Source organism: Schistocerca nitens, chromosome 6 (assembly GCF_023898315.1).
Source record: "Schistocerca nitens isolate TAMUIC-IGC-003100 chromosome 6, iqSchNite1.1, whole genome shotgun sequence".
NCBI lineage: Eukaryota > Metazoa > Arthropoda > Insecta > Orthoptera > Acrididae > Schistocerca > Schistocerca nitens.
Window position 1 is genome coordinate 176,618,719 of NC_064619.1, and position 7,644 is coordinate 176,626,362.

The window sequence follows — 7,644 nt, forward strand, 5'->3', positions numbered from 1 at the left end:
TGAAGTTTATCTCATTATTGGAAGAAATTACATTTTCATGGATATCCTCAGTTAAATCATTGTCTTCAGAAAAACTTGATAAGGAATGCTTTCCATATATTAATGTATTTGAATCATTGTAATAAACAGATAACATTCTCATTAATGGCAAATGTCCAGTTGAATGAAATGTAGTTAGCAATACACTAGGCATATCAAATAGTTCACATGATAAGTCACAATGTGTGGCATTCAAGATTAATTCACTATTATTCAATTTGATTCTAAAGGGTAGTTCAGGTGTATCATAATTTTTACACATAAAGGTGACATCAAGGGTGGAGTTAAAAAAAAAAAAAAACCTAAAAACTTTGTGTTCTGCCTTACGGCAGGACTGGTCATGAGAGAAGCCTCGCCAGAGAGGTCCACTGCATAAGTGTCTAGGGAAGTGATTCCAGTGGTGGTTTCCCATTGTCTTCCACTGATGATGATGAAATGATAATGAGGACAACACAACACCCAGTCCCTGAGCAGAGAAAATCTCCAACCCAGGCGGGAATCGAACCTGGGTCCCTTGTCATGACAGACCGCCACGCAGACCACTCAGCTATTGGGGTGGACATGGGTGATAAAGTAGTAGTATGGTATTCTGCCTTACGGCAGGTCTTGTCATCGGTTAAGCCTCTTCCACTTTTGTCTGTCCATAGCCAGTCTTTTCATTTCTGAATATTTGCCTCCTTTGATATTGTCCAACATTTGATATCTTATTTTTCCTCTTCCCCTTTTTCCCTCCACCATTCCTTCTATTCCTTCCTTCAATAAACAGTCCCTCCTCAAACAAAGTCCCCCAGGCTGTGGCTAAGCCATGTCTCCGCTACATCCTTTCTTTCAGGAGTGCTAGTTCTGCAAGGTTCGCAGGAGAGCTTCTGTAAAGCTTGGAAGGTAGGAGACGAGGTACTGGCAGAAGTAAAGCTGTGAGTACCGGGCGTGAGTCGTGCTTCGGTAGCTCAGTTGGTAGAGCACTTGCCCGCAAAAGGCAAAGGTCCCGAGTTCGAGTCTCGGTCGGGCACACAGTTTTAATCTGCCAGGAAGTTTCATATCAGTGCACACTCCGCTGCAGAGTGAAAATCTCATTCTGGAAACTCCAATCCAGTTCCGTTTTCTATTTCTGATGACTTTCAGCTTGTTTCTTTCTTCTCCAACTCTTCTTAATACTTCTTCATTTCTTACTCAGTCTTTCCATTTTACTTTTTCCATTCACCTCAACATCCACATCTCCAGTGCCTCCAATCTTCTTTCATCTTCCTTCCTCAATGTCCAGGTCTCCGCACCATATTGTGCAATGCTCCAGATGTAACATTTGGCAAGTCTTTTCCTTGGATCTTTGTTTAGTGGTCCACAAAACAATTTCTGTTTTCTCTTGAATCCTTCTTTTGCCATTGCAATTCTTTTCCTAATTTCTGTTGAGCAATACATGTTGTTGTTGTTGTGGTCTTCAGTCCAGTGACTGGTTTGATGCAGCTCTCCATGCTACTCTATCCTGTACAAGCTTCTTCATCTCCCAGTACCTACTGCAGCCTACATCCTTCTGAATCTGCTTAGTGTATTCATCTCTTGGTCTCCCTCTTCGATTTTTACCCTCCACACTACCCTCCAATACTAAATTGGTGATCCCTCAATGTCTCAGAACATGTCCTACCAACCGATCCCTTCTTCTAGTCAAGTTGTGCCACAAGCTCCTCTTCTCCCCAATTCTATTCAATACCTCCTCATTAGTTATGTGATCTACCCATCTAATCTTCAGCATTCTTCTGTAGCGCCACATTTTGAAAGCTTCTATTCTCTTCTTGTTTAAACTATTTATCGTCCACGTTTCACTTCCATACAAAGCTACACTCCATACAAATACTTTCAGAAACGACTTCCTGACACTTAAATCTATACTCGATGTTAACAAATTCCTGTTCTTCAGAAAAGCTTTCCTTGCCATTGCCGGTCTACATTTTATATCATCTCTACTTCGACCATCATCAGTTATTTTACTCCCCAAATAGCAAAACTCCTTTACTACTTTAAGTGTCTCATTTCCTAATCTAATTCCCGCAGCATCACCTGATTTAATTCGACTACATTCCATTATCCTCATTTTGCTTTTGTTGAAGTTCATCTTATATCCTCTTTTCAAGACACTGTCCATTCCGTTCAGCTGCTCTTCCAGGTCCTTTGCTGTCTCTGACACAATTACAATGTCATTGGTGAACCTCAAAGTGTGTATATCTTTTCCGTGGATTTTAATTCCTACTCTGAATTTTTCTTTTGTTTCCTTTACTGCTTGCTCAATATACAGATTCAGATTGGGGATAGGCCACAACCCTGTCTCACTCCCTTCCCAATCACTGCTTCCCTTTAATGCCCCTCGACTCTTATAACTGCCATCTGCTTTCTGTACAAATTGTAAATAGCCTTTCGCTCCCTGTATTTCACCCCTGCCACCTTCAGAATTTGAAAGAGAGTATTCCAGTCAACATTGTCAAAAGCTTTCTCTAAGTCTACGAATGCTAGGTACATAGGTTTGCCTTTCCTTAACTATTTTCTGAGATAAGTCATAGGGTCAGTACTGCCTCACGCGTTCCAACATTTCTACGGAATCCAAACTGATCATTCCCAAGGTCAGCTTCTACTAGTTTTTCCATTCGTCTGTAAAGAATTCGTGTTAGTATTTTGCAGCCGTGTCTTATTAAACTGATAGTTCTGTAATTTTCACATCTGTCAACACCTGCTTTCTTTGGGATTGGGATTATTATATTCTTCTTGAAGTCTGAGGGTATTTCACCTGTCTCATACATCTTGCTCACTAGATGGCAGAGTTTTGTTAGGACTGGCTCTCCCAAGGCTGTCAGTAGTTCTTATGGAATGTTGTCTACTCCCGGGGCCTTGTTTCAACTTAGGTCTTTCAGTGCTCTGACAAACTCTTCATGCAGTATCATATCTGTTATTTCATCTTCGTCTACATTCTGTTCCATATCTATAATATTGTCCTCAAGAACATCGCCCTTGTATAGACCCTCTATATACTCCTTCTACCTTTCTGCTTTCCCTTATTTGCTTAGAATTGGGCTTCCATCTGAGCTCTTGATATTCATGCAAGTGGTTCTCTTTTCTCCAAAGGTCTCTTTAATTTTCCTGTGGGCAGTATCTATCTTAACCCTAGTGATATGCGCCTCTACATCCTTACGTTTTTCCTCTAGCCATCCCTGCTTAGCCATTTTGCACTTCCTGTCGATCTCATTTTTGAGACGTTTGTATTCCCTTTTGACTGCTTCATTTACTGCATTTTTATGTTTTCTTCTTTCATCAATTAAATTCAATATCTCTTCTGTTACCTAAGGATTTCTACTAGCCCTTGTCTTTTTACTACTTGATCCTCTGCTACCTTCACTATTTCATCTCTCAAAGCTGCCCACTCTTGTTTTACTGTATTTCTTTCCCCCATTCTTGTCAGTTGTTCCCTAATGTTCTCCCTGAAGCTCTCTACAACCTGTGGTTCTTTCATTTTATCCAGGTCCCATCTCCTCAAATTCCCACCTTTTTACAGTTTCTTCAGTTTTAATCTACAGTTCATAACCAATAGATTGTGGTCAGAGTCCACATCTGCCCCTGGAAATGTCTTACAATTTAAAACCTGGTTCCTGAATCTCTGTCTTACTATTATATAATCTATCTGAGACCTTCCAGTATCTCCAGGGTTCTTCCATGTACACAATCTTCTTTTATGATTCTTGAACCAAGTGTTAGCTATGATTAAGTTATGCTCTGTGCAAAATTCTACCAGGCGGCTTCCTCTTTTGTTCCTTAGCCCCATTCCATATTCACCTACAACGTTTCCTGCTCTTCCTTTTCCTACTATCGAGTTCCAGTCATCCATGACTATTAAATTTTCATCTCCTTTCACTATCAGAATAATTTCTTTTATCTCATCATACATTTCATCAATCTCTTTGTCATCTGCAGAGCTAGTTGGCATATAAACTTGTACTACTGTGGTAGGTGTGGGCTTCATATCTATCTTGGTCACAATAATGCGTTCACTATGCTGTTTGTAGTAGCTTACTCACATTCCTATTTTCCTATTCCTTATTAAACCTACTCCTCCATTAACCCCTATTTGATTTTGTATTTATAACCCTTTATTCACCTGACCAGAAGTCTTGTTCCTCCTGCCACCGAACTTCACTAATACCCACTATATCTAACTTTAACCTATCCATTTCCCTTTTTAAATTTTTTAACCTACCTACCCGATTAAGGGATCTGACATTTCACACTCCAATCTGTAGAACGCCAGTTTTCTTTCTCCTGATAACAACATCCTCCTGAGTAGTCCCTAGCCAGAGATCCGAATGGGAAACTATTTTACCTCTGGAATATTTTACCCAAGAGGATGCCATCATCATTTAACCATACAGTAAAGCTGCACGCCCTTGGGAAAAATTAAGGCTGTAGTTTCCCCTTGCTTTCAGCCATTCACAGTACCAGCACAGCAAGGCTGTTACAAGGCCAGATCAGTCAATCATCCAGACTGTTGCCCCTGCAGCTACTGAAAAGGCTGCTGCCCCTCTTCAGGAACCACACATTTGTCTGGCCTCTCAACAGATACCCCTTCATTATGGTTGCACCTACGGTACGGCTAACTGTATAGCTGAGGCACACAAGCCTCCCCACCAACGGCAAGGTCCATGGTTAATGGGTGGGGGGGGGGGGGGGGGGCAATACATATCATCCACTATTACACTTCCCAAGTAATTGAAGTTATTCACTTGCTCTATTTCCTCTCCGCCTATTTGTATACGGCATTTTCTCCCCTTTCCTCCAATTACCATGCTTTTCGATTTCTTCTTGTTAATCTTCATTCCATATTCTTCTAATTTTGTGTTTAGATCATCTAACATTTGTTCCATCTCTGTTGCACTCTCTGCCATCACAACCATGTTGTCTGCAAACCTCATATACTCCACTCTCCAACCCCCATCCATCAAAACTTTCACTAATAATTTCCTCCAGAAACAGTGTTGATGATAAACAACATTGTCTTACACCTCTTCCCAGTTCAATTTCTTCACTCATCACACCTCCTTTCTTACTCTTGCTCTCTGGTTCAAATATAAATTTCTAATTAGCCATCTATCCCTCCAATCACTCCATGTTTCCTTAGGATTTCCATCAGTTTGTCCCATCTGACACAGTCAAAAGCCTTCTCAAGATCAATGAACACAACATACACCTTCCTTTTCTTCTCCATGTACCTCTCCCCTATCACTCTCAGTAGCCCAATGGCATCTCCAGTCCCCACTCCTCACTTGAAACCAAATTGTTCATCTCCTATTACGCAATTCAGCTTTCCATACAGCCTTCTGTTGAGCTCCCTCAGCAAGACTTTGGATGCATGCAATATCTGGCTCACTGTTCTATGTTCCCCATGCTTTTTGCTGTTCTTTTTCTTTTCTATAGGTATTAAGATACTTTCTGTAAAGTCCTTTGGCCATTTCCTGTCATGTATATTTGATTACACAATTCAATCAACTCCCTTTTCCCTTCTTTCTCCAATGACTTTAACAGTTCTGCAGGAATCTCATCAATTCCCATTGTTTTTCCATTTTTCATCTCCTTCATAGATTATTCAATCTCACTAGTTAGTATTGCATTTCCTTGGTCATCATCTGCAACTTTTTCTTCTTCTTCTATTCCAGGTCTTCTTCACTTGGTTACTGCAGCGAATAGCCATTCTATATATTCTTCCCATCTTCTCATTATTTCTTGTGGTTCACTCACCATTTTACAATCTGCCGCCTCTACTTTCTTTAGTCCATTGTTGTTTCTCTTTTCCCTGAATGTCAAATCCATTGCTTCTTTGTACTTCAAATCATATTTTCCTTCATTCTCTAATTTCTCTATCTTATCACACTTTTCTGTCAGCCATTTCTCCTTTGCTTTTTCTGTCTCCCTTCTTAATTCATTATTTAACCTCCTGTAGTTGCGCTTCCCTTCTTCTGTGTTTACAGTTTTCCATTTCCTGCGATTATCCATCTTGGTTATCATATCTGGTGTTACCCATTCTTTCTTTACTTTTTTCCTTTCCTTGACTCCAAGTGTTTCCTTAGCTGCCTTTTTGCTCCCATTTTTAAAACGATCCCATCTTCCTTCTTTGCATTCCGTTTCCTGTCCTTTCATCATGATTTCACAATATGCATTCTCTAATTTTTCACAAGTGACTTTTCCTTTCAGTTTCTCAAAGTTAATGTGCTCTCTCTTCTGTCATTTCCAGGTTCTTTTCAATTTAACTAGGACCTCAGCTATTACTAATATATGATCTGAATAAGTATCTGCCCCTGGATAGCTTTTGACACTCGTTAAGCAATTTCGGTATCTTTGTTGTATCATTATGTAATCAATTTGATATCTTTTGTTGTCAAATCGAGATATGCAAGTATACCGTCGTCGTTTGTGGTTATCAAATAGAGTATATCCACCTATCATGAAATTTTCATTGCAGTATTCCAACAATCTTTGCCCTCTCTCATTTCTTTCTCCCAGTCCAAGTTTTCCCAGAGCTTTTCCTTCAGGTCCTTCGCCAAGTACCGCATTCCAGTCACCCATTATAACAATACATTCATTTCTTTTCTTTCTCTCTGCTAAGTTTTCTATTGTCTCATAACATTCTTCTACCTCTTCATCTGAATGATTACTTGTTGGCATATAGACAAGACCTGCGCCAAGGCGACCGGACCTGCCCCGCAAGGGGCCTCCCCGCCAATGAAGCCAAACGCTCATTTCCATTTTCCCATAGTATACGAGGTGTGACAATAAAGTAATGAGACTGATTTTCTTTGTAAGATGTGGCAACCCTGCAGGCTTGCATAGGCACAATACCTTTGACCTTGATCTATAAGCTGCTTCTAGTCCAAGCGGTACATCGATGCAACTGCTCAGTCGTGAGTTGTGTTGTAATAAGTTAAAATGTGTTTGTGTCTCTCATCACAGAAATGGAACCACATAATATTGTGCAACGGTATGCCATTTCATTTTGCATTAAATTGGGTGAAAACGCAATGACAACTTACGGCAAGCTTCAGAAGGATTTTGGAGAGGAGGTTATGTCAAGAGCTCAAGTTTTTCATTGGCATAAAATGTTCAGTGAAGGCAGAACTAATATTGAAGATGAAGACTGCTGTGGATGACCATCAACCTCACGGATGGATGTCAACTTTGCCAGGGTGTGTGAACTTGTACGATCTGATCGAAGATCCATGAAAATGATTGCAAATGAACTGAACGTCAATTGAGATATGTTTCATCTAATAATAACTGAAGATCTTGATATGAGAAAGACTTGTGCAAAAATGGTCCCCAAAAATCTCACACCACAATAGCCAGAAACAAAAAAAAAATGTGGCAGCCGATCTGTTAGAGCAAACGGAAATCAATCCAGAATTGTTGAACCGTGTTATCACTGGTGATGAAAGTTGGTTTTTTCAGTACGATCCAGAGACAAAATACCAAAGTTCACAATGGTGCTCAAAGGGCTCACCCAGACCAAAAAAAGCTCGCATGTCAAAGTCAAAAGTGAAATGCATGCTTGTGTGCTTCTTTGATTCCAAGGGAATTGTT

The 7,644-nt window shown here is 40.2% G+C and overlaps 1 non-coding gene across 1 annotated transcript; it reads left to right on the forward strand.

Annotated features, from left to right (window-relative positions):
* The first annotated feature begins 974 nt into the window (after positions 1-974).
* Positions 975-1,049, forward strand: Trnal-caa (transfer RNA leucine (anticodon CAA)). The gene has a single exon. It is a non-coding gene; the product is annotated as a tRNA-Leu (tRNA).
* The last annotated feature ends 6,595 nt before the right edge of the window (positions 1,050-7,644 follow it).